Source organism: Trachypithecus francoisi, unplaced genomic scaffold (assembly GCF_009764315.1).
Source record: "Trachypithecus francoisi isolate TF-2019V2 unplaced genomic scaffold, Tfra_2.0 Lachesis_group2, whole genome shotgun sequence".
In the NCBI taxonomy this organism is placed as follows: Eukaryota; Metazoa; Chordata; class Mammalia; order Primates; family Cercopithecidae; genus Trachypithecus; species Trachypithecus francoisi.
The window spans coordinates 134,459,027-134,473,683 of NW_022681465.1; the positions used below are offsets into that span (position 1 = coordinate 134,459,027).

General features: G+C 41.0%; 1 protein-coding gene across 5 annotated transcripts in view; it reads right to left on the reverse strand.

Annotated features, from left to right (window-relative positions):
* The window catches only part of CYFIP2 (cytoplasmic FMR1 interacting protein 2), a 132,968-nt gene that overhangs the window by 114,188 nt on the left and 4,123 nt on the right, over window positions 1–14,657 (reverse strand). The gene's annotated exons all lie outside the window — the stretch shown is intronic.

The window sequence follows — 14,657 nt, forward strand, 5'->3', positions numbered from 1 at the left end:
CAGCCCTAAACACATATGATTAAGAGGGACACAAAGAGAAGGACCACTGTGCTTGTCTGAGAACCCCTTCCTGACCACCTTCGATCCCAGGGAGTTGTGAGATCCCTGAGCTGGAATTTCTCCTGTGAATGTCAGCGAGTTTGCCTTGCTTGTTAGGAAATACGGTGTCTGACATTAGGGGGTAAAAGGACCATCCACACAAGAATTTGGTCCAGGGGCTGCAAAGGACTAAAACAACTGCAGAATATACCCAAGGTCATGCTGTCCCGAGACTAATACCTGCCTTAGGCCCAAGGTTGGGAGGGCAGAATGGGGCTGAGCCTTCACTGGCTGCTGTGCAGCTAACCAGATTCACATTTCACTGAGTTCTCGAACACACCTTCCCATCACGTACCATGGCAACAGCAAATGCTGCATCCAGTGAGGGCTCACTGAGCCCAGAGGTAACTTCCCCATCTGCCCTCTGCAGAAGGCTGGTCTCCTAGGGTGGTTTCAGGTCCTCTTCACACCTAAGCTTCTTCCTCTTTTCTACCCCACAGTTCTAAGCGTGGCATTCAGTTCTACAGCAAAACCACTTCACTGATCCATCGAAAGAAAAGGAAAAAAAAGACTCTCTTCCTTTTTACACTACTACTAAGTCCATTTTACAGGAGGGAGTAATGATTTTACTGGGCATAATGATCTTCAACCTCCAAAGCCCTAGTAATTCTCTTCATTAATTCCAATTATCATAACAGTAAAACATTTCTTTAGCCCTTACTCTGCGTCAGACACTACGAGAAGTACTCAACTATTTCATTCTTGTATCCACCCTATAAAGGCAGGTACTATGATTACTCCCAGTCTATAGATGAACAAACAGAACCTCAGCATTTAATTTCATAGGATCAAGCACTAGCAACTGGTGGAGGGAGGGCTGGCCCAGGTTTCTCCAGCTCCATAGTCTGAAGTCAGCTTCATTACTACATACTTCCCTCCAAGGACTCACGCTCGCATTTTGAGATTACATTTCATGAGTGGAGGTTGATTTCATACCAACCTCTATGCTAGGTGTTTTCAAACACTCTGCATTAATGGTTCTTGGCCCTGCTTGCGCCAAAATATCATGTGCACAGCTTCCTAATAACAAAATGCCTGGGTTCCAACCAGGGGACCAGGAAGACTGCATTTGAAAGGTGTCCTATCTCATTTTCAATAAGGAAAATCCAGATGAAACTTACAAGGAGATACACCATTTCTCACTGATTAGATCGACTCAAATCCAAAACTTTGACTACACATGCTGTTGGCAAGACTATGGAGAAACAGGCTCTCCCAAACATGCTGTTGGCAAGACTATGGAGAAACAGGCTCTCCCAAACATTGTTGGTAGGCATGGCAAAAAATGACACAACTCCCGTGGGAGGAAATCTGCAATATCTAACAAACTTTCATAAGCATTTTACCCTTTGACCAGCAATCCCACTTCCAGGAATCTGTCCCAAAGATGCACTGACAAAAATACGCAAAGATATATGCACAAGGCCATTCACAGCAGGACTACTTGTGATAGCAAAAACTGAAAACAGCAAACATCCATTGATATAGTTAGGATACTTGCCCTCACCCAAATCTCATGTTGAATTCTAATCCTCAGTGTTGGAGGTGGGGCCTCGTGGGAGGCGTTTGGATCATGAGGGCGGGTCCCTCATGAACCGCTTGGGCTATCCCCTTGGTGATACGAGTGAGATCTGAGTTCACAGGAGATCTGGTCATTTAAAAGTGTGTGGCACTCCCCTCCCCCACACTGCCCACTCTCTTGCTCCTGCTTTCACCATGTGGCATAACTGTTCCCCCTTCTGCCTTCTGCCGTGACTGAAAGCTTTCTGCAGCCTCCCCAGAAGCTGAGCAGATGCCGGCACCATGCTTCCTGTACAGCCTGCGGAACCTTGAGTCAATTAAACCTCTTTTCTTTATAAATTACCCAGCCTCAGGTATCTCTTTATAGCAGTGCAAGAACGGCTTAATACATCCATTAACAGAGGAATGTCCAGATAAACTATGGCACCACCATACAGGGAAATATGAAGCAGCAGGAAAATTAAGTGAGGACCCTCTCTACATGCTACTACGGGTGATCTCCAGGACATGGTGTGGAGAGCATGCACTCATTTACCCAGGAGCGGGGGCTGCAGATGTCTACACACACAGCTTCTATTTAAAAAACAAACAATGGAAAGGCAAGCCATATACTTTGAAAAATTAGTTACCTATGGAGAACAGGAAAAGAAGGGAAAACAGTTAAGGGGCAGAGATAGGGGCTAGAATCCTTTGAATATGTCTTATTTTGTAGATTTGACTTTGAAAACATCAAAACATTTTACATACTTATAAAATAAAATGTAAATTTATAAAAAGTGGTCCCCAAATCGAAAAGTAAAATGAAACAAATGAATGTATATATGTTGTATTATTGGAGTAACTCCACAGAAAGGGACTATTACTCCAAGTGATTTTAAAATTGAGCGATGTGCTGGAAGAGCCCTGATGTATCACAAAGACATCTAATAAAAGCTTTGTTTTTATTACTTTGTTACTGTTAGATGAGCCTGTGAACCAACTATTATGCTGAGAATTGGTAAATAAAAGCAAACGTTTAACCTGTCTTTCCTAAACAAACTATACCACCAGATAACCAAACTATAGGAGAGATGGATATTTCTTTCCATAAAAGTATTTTTTTTTCCTTTTTAAGAAAAAAAGACAATATCCTTGTTTTCCAACCTCTATAAACAAATGGATCTAGGCACTGATCATCATCAGCTGCTAACATCCCTAAATGAAAGACAGTCAAATATTATGTGCTTAATGATGGAAAAACACCAAGAATGCTGGATCCAAAACAAAACACCTGCATCTAATTAGGCCTTTGATGCCAACTCACAGGAAATATAAAAGGGCAGAAAAACATGCTATACCCCAGTGATGTAATCAGCGTAATACAATCTATGACAAATTCTGCAGGACGAATGGCTCAGGACCTCTAACATACAAATTGCAAAGACAGAAAAGAGAGATGGGAGGAAAATCTATAGATTTTGAAGAGACCGAACACACCATCACGTGTGGACCTTATTTGGATCCTATTTCAAATAAACCACCATACAAATAAAATTATAACTTTATGAGAAAATTAGTATTGACTGGATATTTGATAATATGAAGGAAATATGTTATTTTATTTAGGTTTGATAATATCAAGGTTAAGTTTTAAAAGAGCCTTTATCTTCTCGAAATATCTACTAAAATATGGATAAAAGGACACAGGGGTTTGCTTCTAAATAATACTAGATGGGGGAAGAGTGAGTAAAAACGAAACAAATTCAGCAGTGAGTTAATAAGTATGGATTGTGTGTGACACATACATAGAAATTACTGTATTTTTCCATCCAATTTTATATACGTTTCAAATTTTTCATAAAATCCCCTAGATCAGTTTATAAGCTCCCAGCTCTTATCCAACTTTCCTTTTTTCTCCCATAACTAGGTTTCTTCTGGGCTTCTCAAACTTAAAAAATACTCATTTACAGATGGGCATGGTGGCTCACACCTGTAATCCCAGCACTTTGGGAGGCTGAAGTAGGTGGATCACCTGAGGTCAGGAGTTCGAGACCAGGTTGGCCAACAGTTCCAGACCAGCCTGACCAGCCCGGTCAACTTTTCTTATTAGAAGTCCCATTTCTACTAAAAATACAAAAAAAATTAGCTGGGCGTGGTGGTGGGTGCCTGTAATCCCAGCTACTCAGGAGGCTGAGGGGAAGAATCACTTGAACCCAGAAGGCAGAGGTTGCAATGAGCCAAGATCATGCCATTGCACTCCAGTCTGGGCAACAAGAGCAAAATTTCATCTCAAAAAAAAAACCAAAACAAAACAAAACAAAAAACAAACAAACAAAAAAAACCAACTCATTTACCAGAATAGCCATTAAGTTTTCCTCTGCAGCCTAACAGTACCCCTGAACATCCCTTGAAGAGAATCAATAAGTGAACAACCTACAAAGCTAATAAATTAGGAGTCTGTTTATGTTAATGCTATCTTTCTTCTCTCCTGGCAAATACAACTTCTATAGTGGATTTCTACGAGCTTTGGTAGATCATTCAGTGCCTAAGGAAGAAGGAAATTGACATTTTTAGCTCAAGTGTTGGTAGGCATTGCCAAATCCACATCAATCGGAAAGGAAAAATATTCTGGAAATTTGAACAGAGATATAAATGAAAATAAGAATGAACTTCTTTTCGGCCCAAGTGTCCTGCCTGTTTTGCAATCTTCCAAGTGAGAATGATTCTTTATGTTCAGTCTATGAACATGTGACCATTTCATCATTTTGGAAAATAAATTAATAAAATATTTAAAAGTTAACAGTGTTCTGGGAGTATCATTTACCAACCACAGCTGCAACTTCTCAGTGGGGGGTATTCATGACCGATTTAAATGCAGTGTCTTCATAACAAACTCAGTCAGTGGCCTGGTTTCACCAAAAGCAGTACTAACATTGGGCTCACAAGCAATTTGCTTCTGAGAAGGGGAGCTTTAGGTGCCCCCTCATGCAGAAATGACTGACAGACCCCAAGCAAGAGGGGGATGGGTCCCATAAATGCAGGATGGCTGCCAGGAGAACATGGCTTTGGAAATGCAGGTTCTGACATTCATAGCTTAAACCCTGCTTCTTTATAAGCAAAATACTTGCATTGTCATTATCTGTTTGATTTTCTGGAAAGAAATGAACTATTAAGACGTTTTACTGAAGTGAAATATTAGGCTAGTGTAGTGGGCAAGCTTGAGACCTGGGTTTGAATCTGTCATCTGCCACTTACAAGCTATATAACCAATAGCATGTTCCTTAACCTCTCTGAGCCTCAGTTTCCTTACCTTGTAAGGGTGACAATTTATAATAGTGCCTGTCCTCAATGTTTATTTTGATTATATAATTACAGCATGTAGAATACTTAACATAGTAGCCAGCAAAGACGTGTCAAAAGACAAAATTACAATAAATTTATAGAATTAATTGCCCTTAATTTGTGATTTATGAATTGAAGCACCTCCTTTCTATACAATAGAATGAAAGCTCCCACTAGGCAATAGCAAAACAGTGGGTTTTGTAATGTGGGAAAAAGGAAACACAACAATAGAAAAATAAATGATTAGTTAACATCAAGTTACTTCAGGTTACTTTTTTGTAAGCGTTAAGGCAGAGGGGATTTGCTTATTATGCTGACTTAGGTGGAGAGTGGCATTTAGCATGAGCGACTCCACTTTGGTTTGGTCTGGTTTTTAAGGGCCTAGTACAGGAGCTTAGTCTTAAACAATGGCCTCCCATACTTTTATTCAATATTAGCTAGTCTGTGGCCTGTTTTCAACAGAGAAGATGAATTAAATACTGCAACAATTCTCCTACCAAAAAAAAGGAAGGTATTATTATTATCACACTAATATCTCAGTTCCATAGGTTCTTCATATTGATTTTCTCAATCACAACTATCCTGCAAATTCAATTCAGCAGGTGTAATTTTTGCTGTGTTTCTGAGGACACTGTGTTATGCAGAAGTAAACACTTTTATTCAAGGTCACATGGTCAGTTAGTGGCAGAGGTAGCGTAGAAACAGGATATCTTGACTTCCAGTTCTACCCCTTTTCTTCTAGACCACACCTGGTTTTGTACCTTTTTGAAACGTGCTAAGCACATTTTTTTCCCAGTTTGGCTGCTTTTTACTTCCTCAAGAAGAACACAACTCTGCCAAGCTAAAGATTAGGTAACTGTCACCTTTGTGTTTCATGAACATCAAGAGGCCAGGAAATATTTTCCATGTCTATATGGCTCTCCAGCCAGAGGCTACATAAGTATATATACACACACACAAACATACTGCACACACACATATATATATACACACACATGTGTATACATATATTAGTACAAAGAAAATATATAAATATAAAAATAAAAGGGAGATTTAGATTGTTCCTATTAAAAAAATTTACAGTTATTTGCCTCATAATGATGTTTCAGTCAACAAAGGATCATATATACGATGGTGTTACCGTAAGATTATAATATCATATTTTTACTGTACCTTTTCTATGTTTAGGTACACAAATACTTCCCATTGTGTTGCAAGTGTCTACAGTATTCAGTACAAGAACATGCTGTACAGGTTTGCAGCCCAGGAGCAATAGGCTATACCATATAGCGTAGGTGTGTAGTGGGCTATGCCATCCAGGTTTGTGTAAGTGCACTCTATGATGTTTTCCTGGCCTCAGAATAAAACCCAAATACTGCCACTTCTTCCTCCCATGCCAGGGCAGACATTGCTAATTGGTAATGACTCTATTTCCTACTAAGTCCACAGACAGCTTCAGAATCCTCATGAAATACTGAGCTCCAGGAAGCCACCAGCAATCAGTCTGAGTTTGCCCATGAAATAAAACATAACATGCCCTTTCTGGAGTAGAACCATGCATGTGAAAGCTCCTCAAGGTCAGGGACCATTTTCTTACCTATCATTGAAAAGGCAGAGACCTTAGCAGAATGCCGCAAACAGATTAGGCACCGGGGAAGTACTGAATGAAAGAATTCATGCACACACCTCAGTCTCCTGACAACACAGGAGACAGGAGACGACCTGAAGTTGGCCATGTCCTTACTTCCAGTTTTTCCATTCTTTCTCCTGCACTATTAATAACACAGATAAGGCCGGACTCGGTGGCTACACAGATAAGGCTGGACTCGGTGGCTCACGCCTGTAATCCCAGCACTTTGGGAGGCCAAGATGGGCAGATCTCCTGAGGTCAGGAGTTTGAGACCAGCCTGGCCAACATGGTGAAACCCCATCTCTAATAAAAAGCCAAAAATTAGCTGGGCACAGTGGTGCGCACCTGTAGTCCCAGCTACTCGGGAGGCTGAGGCAGGAGCATTGCTTGATCCCGGGAGGTAGAGGTTGCAGTGAGCTGAGATGGAGCCACTGCTATATCTGGGTAACAGAGTGAGACTCTGTCTCAAAAACAAAAACAAAACAGCTAATTTAAATCAGCATAGAATACACAGTCACAACCATAAACTGCCAGGATAATTCTTAATATTTTTTTCTAGAGATCCTGTTTTTTGCCAGTTTTTTATTTTAGAAGGAAGCTTTATATCACAATCACAGATAGAAAACCAATATTATATGTCATAAACACAGAAGCCATAAAAAACACAGTAATGAACATAAACACAGGTCTGGGTATTATCTGAAAATCATTCCATGTCCACCACTGATACCCACACGAGAGGCATTTTAGTGTGGAGGTGAACTGGATAGCTTGAGTTAGAATCTTACCTCTGCCAATACCTAGTTGTGCGACCTTAAGTAGGTGACATAACCTGTCTGAGCCTCACTCTCCTCATTTTGGTATAAGGGATAATGATAGTTTCTATCTCACAGGCTTTGAAAACTAAATGAGTTAATCCATGTAAATGGCTTGGCTGGTAGAAAGTGCTCAATAAAAGTTAGTGCCTCAACAAAACTGAATCTAGAAACATATAAAAAAGATTATGCACCATGAACAAGTGAGATTTATCCCAGGAATGTTAATACCAGGTTGACATTAACATCAGAATATCAATTAATGTAATAAGCTATACCAATAAAGGTCAGAAACCGTATCATCTCAATACACACAGAAAACGCATTAGACAAAATCTCAACACCTTCATGATAAAAACACTCAAAAAACTAGGATTAGAGAATATCCTCAACTTGACAATAAGTGGCTACAAAAAACTTTTAGCTAATATCAGACTTAATGCTTTCCCACTAAGATCAAGAACAAGACAAATAAGCCTGCTCTTAGCACTTCTATTCAACATTGTACCGGCAGTTCTAGCCAAGGTAATTAGGCAAGAAAATTAAATAAAAGACATCTAGATTAGAAATGAAAAAGTAAAACTATTCCTATTTGCAGATAACATAGCCTTGTATATAGAAAATCCGTGAAAAATCCACTAAAAACTATTAAAGTCATAAACAAGTTCAGCACGTTTGTAGGATACAATATCAGCATACAAAAATCAGTTGTATCTCTATATACCAGCAATGCACAATATGAAAAGAAAATTGAGAAAACAATTCTATTTATAGTAGCATCAAAAATAATACAATACTTAGGAATAAACTTAACAAAATAAATGCAAAACATACACTCTGAAAGCAATAAAACCTTGTTGAAAAAAATTAAAGAAGACCTAAATAAATAAAAAGATATCCCATGTACATAAGCTGGAAGACTTAATATTGTTAACACGGCAATACTATCCAAACGAATCTACAGATTCAACATAATCTCTATCAAAATCTCAGCTGGCTTCTTTGCAGAAATTGACAAGCTGATCCTAAAATTCATATGGAAATTCAAGGGACTCACTCAAGATAACCAAGACAATCTTGCGGGTGGGGGGAACCGAACAAAATTGGAAGACTCACACTTCCTGATTTCAAAACATATTGAAAGCTACAGTAATCAAAATTGTGTGGTGTTACCATGAAGACAGACAATGAACAATGATAAATTAATGGAACTGAACTGAGAATCCAGAAACAAACCCTCACATTTATGGTCAATTGACAAGAGATGTAGAAAGAATATTCTTTTCAACATATGATTCTGGGACAACTGAATACCCACATGCAAAATTTATTTTATGGTGTGAGGTATAAATAATGTAATATATAATAAATTAATTCAAAGATCTATGTAAGAGCTAAAACTATAAAACTCACAAGAGTACATCTTTGTGACCTTGAATTATGTAATAACAAAAACACAAGCAACAAAATAAAAAATAAACTAAACATCTACATAAAAAAATTTGTGCTTCAAAGGACACCATCAAGAAAGTCCATCCACAGAAGAAAATATTTGCAAATCATGTCTTTGCTAAATATATAAAATATGTAAATAATTCTTGGCTGGGCACAGTGGCTCATGCCTGTAATCCTAGTACTTTGGGAGGCTGATGGGAGAATCGCTTAAGCCAGGAGTTCAAGACCAGCCTGGGCAACAGAGCGATACCTTGTTTCTACAAAAAAAAAATTTTAATAAAAATAAATTTAAAAATGAATTCTTAAAACTCATTAATAAAGACAACCTGATTTTAAAAATAGGCAAGGAACAGATTTTTCTCCAAAGACATACACATAGCCAATAAGCACACAGAAAGATTAATGTCCTTAGTTATTAGGGAAATGCAAATTGATACAACTTCACACCCACTAGGATGGCTATAATCAAAAGGACAGACAATAACAAGTGTTGGCAAGGATGTGGAGAAACTGGGAACACCGTTGCTAGTGGGAATGCAAGATGGTGCTGCACCTTTGGAAAATCGATTGGTATTTCCTCAAATTTTTAAACACAGAGTTACCATTTGACCCAGCAATTCTACTCCTAGGTATAACCCCAAGTGAAATGGAAATACATGTCCACACAAAAACTTGTACATGGATGTTCATGGCACCATTATTTGTAACAGCTAAAAAGCAGAACTAAAATATGCATCAACTGATAAATAAAATATGGTACAGCTATATGGAATATTTTTCAGCCCTAAAAAGGAATTAGGTACTGATATTGATACAACATGAATGAACTTTGACAATATTATGCTAAGCGAAAGAAGCCAGTCATTAAAGACTCTGTATTCTATGGTTGCATTTATTAAACATGCCCAGAACAGGCAAATCTATGGAGACTTACAGTAGACTAGTGGTTGCCTAGGGGTGGGATTGGGTGAAATAGGTGGTGCTGCTAAAGGCCATGAGGTTTATTTCTGGGGCGTTAAAATGCTCTAAAACTGACTACAATTATGGGTTGTACAATTTTGTGGATATATTACAAACCACTGAACTGGTTTTTTTTGTTGTTGTTGTTTTTTTTTAAGACAGAGTTTTGCTCTTGTTCCCTAGGCTGGAATGCAACGGTGTGATCTCACTCACTGCAACCTCTACCTCCCGGGTTCAAATGATTCTCCTCCCTTAGCCTCCTGAATAGCTGGAAAAACAGGCACCCGCCACCATGCCCAGCTAATTTTTGTATTTTTAGTAGAGACGGGGTTTTGCCATGTTGGCCAGGCTGGTCTCAAACTCCTGACCTCAGGTGATCCACTCGCCTCGACTTCTCAAAGTGCTGGGGTTACAGGCATGAGCCACCATGCCTGCCCTGAACTGTATCTTTTAAATGAGTGAATTGTACAGTATGCAAACTATATTTCAAGAAAGCTGCTACCAAAAGTTAGTATTTTTATAACTACCTTTTGGGAAACTTTGGGTGTAACATAAGCAGAAGGGGTACAAAGACAGCTGGGGTTGGAGTAGGAGCTTGGGGAGTTTGGGGACTGTAACGCTGCCCCTACAAGCAGAGGCTGTGGAGAGCAAAAACCAGTGAGCACAGCAGGGGAGGAAAGAGCAATAGATACAATCATACAATCCCGCAGAGCGGCCCCCTAAACTGCAGGGGTGAACTAGACCATACAGGGCAGGTCCAGCTAGCTTGTTTGTTCCCTCCCCCTGCCCCTGCCTGTTTTGGTTTTTCTGCCATCTGTCAGGTCCTGGGGCTTCCCCCCGCCCCGGGAGTAAAGACTCCTCAGATAATATCATCTGAGGAATAATAATGTTACCACCTGTGAGGTCGGTGGAGTGATAGGTTCTGAGGTTTAGAATGAGAACAAGAAGGGAGTCTAGCTCTCTTTCTACTGATGAGGAAACCGAGGCTTAGAAAAGAGAAGGGACTTGTGCAAGGTCACTGGGCTAATTAGGGGTGGAGCTGGGGTTAACATTGCACTTCCTGAGAAGACAAGGGAAGGCAATAGAATAACTTATATGACACAGAGCTTTAAAAGAAAAGGAGAAGGCCAGGCATGGTGGCTCACGCCTGTAATCCCAGCACTTTGGGAGGCAGAGGCAGGTGGATCACCTGAGGTCAGGAGTTCGACACTAGCCTGACTAACATGGTGAAACTCCATCTCCACTAAAATTAAAAAATTAGCCAGGTGGCCGGGCGCGGTGGCTCAAGCCTGTAATCCCAGCACTTTGGGAGGCCGAGACGGGCGGATCACGAGGTCAGGAGATCGAGACCATCCTGGCTAACACGGTGAAACCCCGTCTCTACTAAAAAAATACAAAAAAAAACTAGCCGGGCGAGGTGGCGGGCGCCTATGGTCCCATCTACTCGGGAGGCTGAGGCAGGAGAATGGCGTAAACCCGGGAAGCGGAGCTTGCAGTGAGCTGAGATCCGGCCACTGCACTCCAGCCTGGGCGACAGAGCGAGACTCCGTCTCAAAAAAAAAAAAAAAAAAAAAAAAAAAAATTAGCCAGGTGTCCGGGAGGCGGAGCTTGCAGTGAGCTGAGATCGCGCCATCGCACTCCAGCCTGGGCGACAGAGCAAGACTCTGTCTCAAAAACGAAACAAAACAAAACAAAACAAAACAAAAAATTAGCCAGGTGTCATAGCACATGCCTGTAATCCCAGCTACTCAGGAGGCTGAGGCAGGAGAATCGCTTGAACCTGGGAGGCAGAGGTTACAGTGAGCTGAGATCGCATCATTTCACTCCAGCTTGGGGAACAAGAGTGAAACTCCATCTCAAAATAAATAAATAGATAAATAAAAGAAAAGTATTGCAACAAAAATTCTGCAGCAAAACAAAAAGCCCTCTAAGAAAGGAAATACAATGAAAGGACATTACTGGTTCTCTGTGATCATCATTTACATATCTTCTTAATAATGTAGACACTTTAAACCCGATTTAGGTTAAAATAGAGCTCTTCCTATCTTGAGAGACAGGGGCAGGGGAGGGAGGGAGATGATGTAAGAAAGCAAAATCTCGGCCAGGCGCGGTGGCTCAAGCCTGTAATCCCAGCATTTTGGGAGGCCGAGACGGGCGGATCACGAGGTCAGGAGATCGAGACCATCCTGGCTAACACAGTGAAACCCCGTCTCTACTAAAAAAAAAAAAATGCAAAAAAAAAACTAGCCGGGTGAGGTGGCGGGCGCCTGTAGTCCCAGCTACTTCGGAGGCTGAGGCAGGAGAATGGCGTGAACCCGGGAGGTGGAGCTTGCAGTGAGCTGAGATCGGGCCACTGCACTCCAGCCTGGGTGACAGAGCGAGACTCCGTCTCAACAAAAAAAAAAAAAAAAAAAAAAAAAGCAAAATCTCCATCCATCACAGCAGGAAGTAAATAGACAACGTGCAAAATAGATAAATCAAGAAATAGCAGTGTAAGCACATATCATTTAGAGATCAGGAGGCAGCTACTAGAAGAAACAGTGAGTTAAAAGCGGCAGCTTCTAGGGGAGGGTGGGTGCTGGATGGTTGTTTTTCATTATAAGGCTTTCAATACTATTTGAATTTTTAAAACGTGTATGTATTGTTTTGATCAAAATTTAATAATATGCTTTAGAAGACAACCACCCAAAGTCTCCCTGCTAGCAGTTCAGACACCTGGCTGGTACCCAGCACTGACTGGCAAGGCGGTCTTTGCTGTTTCAGTCCCTTGCTGCCTGTCTTCTGGGACCAGAGGCTCTATCACCTACAGCTTCTCTCCACACAGGGGACCTGCAGTCAGAGCAAAGAAGTCAAGTCAGCCTCGACTTGGGCCTCTGGAGAAGGTCTATTTTCCTCGTTGTTTATGAGTAGACAGAGAAAAAGATCTTGGCAGGGGCTAAAGGACTTGCTACTTCATTTGCCGTTTTGCCCAGCTGCTTCCTGTGTTGTTAGGGTTGAGGCGGCCTTTCTGGTGACACCAAACCAGGCAGCTACCAGCGGCTCAGGGGAACGGTTTCACGCTCTCAGGAGGGGAAGTCATGCCACCAAGGTGGCTTGCTGATTTGCTCCTGCTGGGGCCCTGGGGCTGTCATATGAGGAACACCAACATGATGCCTATGTGGGGAGAGGAGCTGCCTCTCAGATGCACCTGCTAAAACTCACAAAGGGAAGCCATGCATCTGCTACGGAAACAAAGAGCAGGACTTCAGGTCTGGCCACCAGATCGGAGCACGTGGAACTCAGCTTCATCGACGCGAAACTGCAACTCGAGCATGGCTCAATATGAAGACAAAGGTCCCCAAATCACATTTTCACTCACTCTAAAAGGGCAAATTTCTCTGTCTGTAAAATATGGAGGTTAGCCTTGGTTCTCTCTCAACCATGATGTCCTGCCTTGTGAAGGTTATTGCAGGTAACTTGTGCTAATAATAGCTTAAGCACTGAGGTTTGCAAACAAGGTACATTTTATTGTATGTAAGGCGAGGGTTCAAGGTCTCTGTGTGATATTATTGCTTGCATGTTCATCTCTTCCCTTGAGTGGCAGGACTGGAGCAGAGTTGGGGGATTGGCTGTAGGGGGAGCATGTCAATATTGTCCATTTTGTGTACTAAAATAACAACAACAGCAACAAGTTAAGAATCACTGGATTTGGGCCTCTCTCAGGGGCCTTCCAACTCTAAAGCAAATGACCATGACTACAGTCTAGACACTCCATCCAAAGAGCTTCCTTAAAGACACATGTTAAGGATCATGCAGACCATTCTCTGTGGCCAAGATATACAGGGCATCATAAACCTGTCCAAGGATAGTCTTCCTTTGTGCCTTTGCTCAAACTGTCTCCACTGCCTTATGGACTGTCTTCTTTCCTTCTTAAATCCTACCAATCTACTAAGGCCCAAGTCAAGACATGCCTTTTCCACAAAGGTCTGACCAGCCAAGCCCCATAATGACCTTCATTTCTCTCACTCCACTAGCACTCACAGTCTAGAGTTCACAATTTTTAACTGCACTACAAACTGCTTTATATTTCATTAATTCTTTGGATTGCTAAGAATGCCAAGGATAGTCACCTTGTCTGAGTTTGACTCACAGCAACCAGCACAGAGATAGGCACACACCAGGAATTACTTGCTTAATTAATAATTAATGAATGATTTGTTGAATGCATGAGCCAATGACCAAAATTCTTAACTTCTGGTTTAAAAAAATTAACAAGAAAGTTAAAGTATCACACTTCTCTGAGGTCCCATATTCAAGTCTGCCTTATCAATATAAGAATCTGAGGAGAGTCCTTTAGAGAATCCTTCTATCGTATAGTTTCCACTTCAAACCCTAAGAAGCAGGTCCTTATTTCTCTTTCCCAGATGGAAGAATAACAGACTTGGAGATAGGTGGCTGACTTCTAGTTCTGAATTCTTATCTTGTCATTCATATATTGCCAAAACAAATCTTAAAGCATCATATTTTAAAAGCACAAATCAAAAATAGTTCTCAGATATTCCTTAAGAGTTATTGCATGCCTTCTCTGAGGGTCAGCCCTGCAAATTCCCTTTGATCTCAGCCAGCCCTTCAGTGAAGTTAGACAATTCTCTCATTCTTCCCCAGTTGATTTCTTATTCCACCCACAGAGGCAACTGTTCCAAACTCTGAAGTCTCCTGAAGTTTCCTAACCAGTTCATCACCTTGATTTCCTGCAGAGGACCTCACCTCCTGCCTTACTTAGAAAACAGAGACTATAGAACATGGACAGACTAAACACACCTCTGTTTTACGTAGAGATTAAAGCCTGAGAACCATTGCTCTACAATGACCAAATA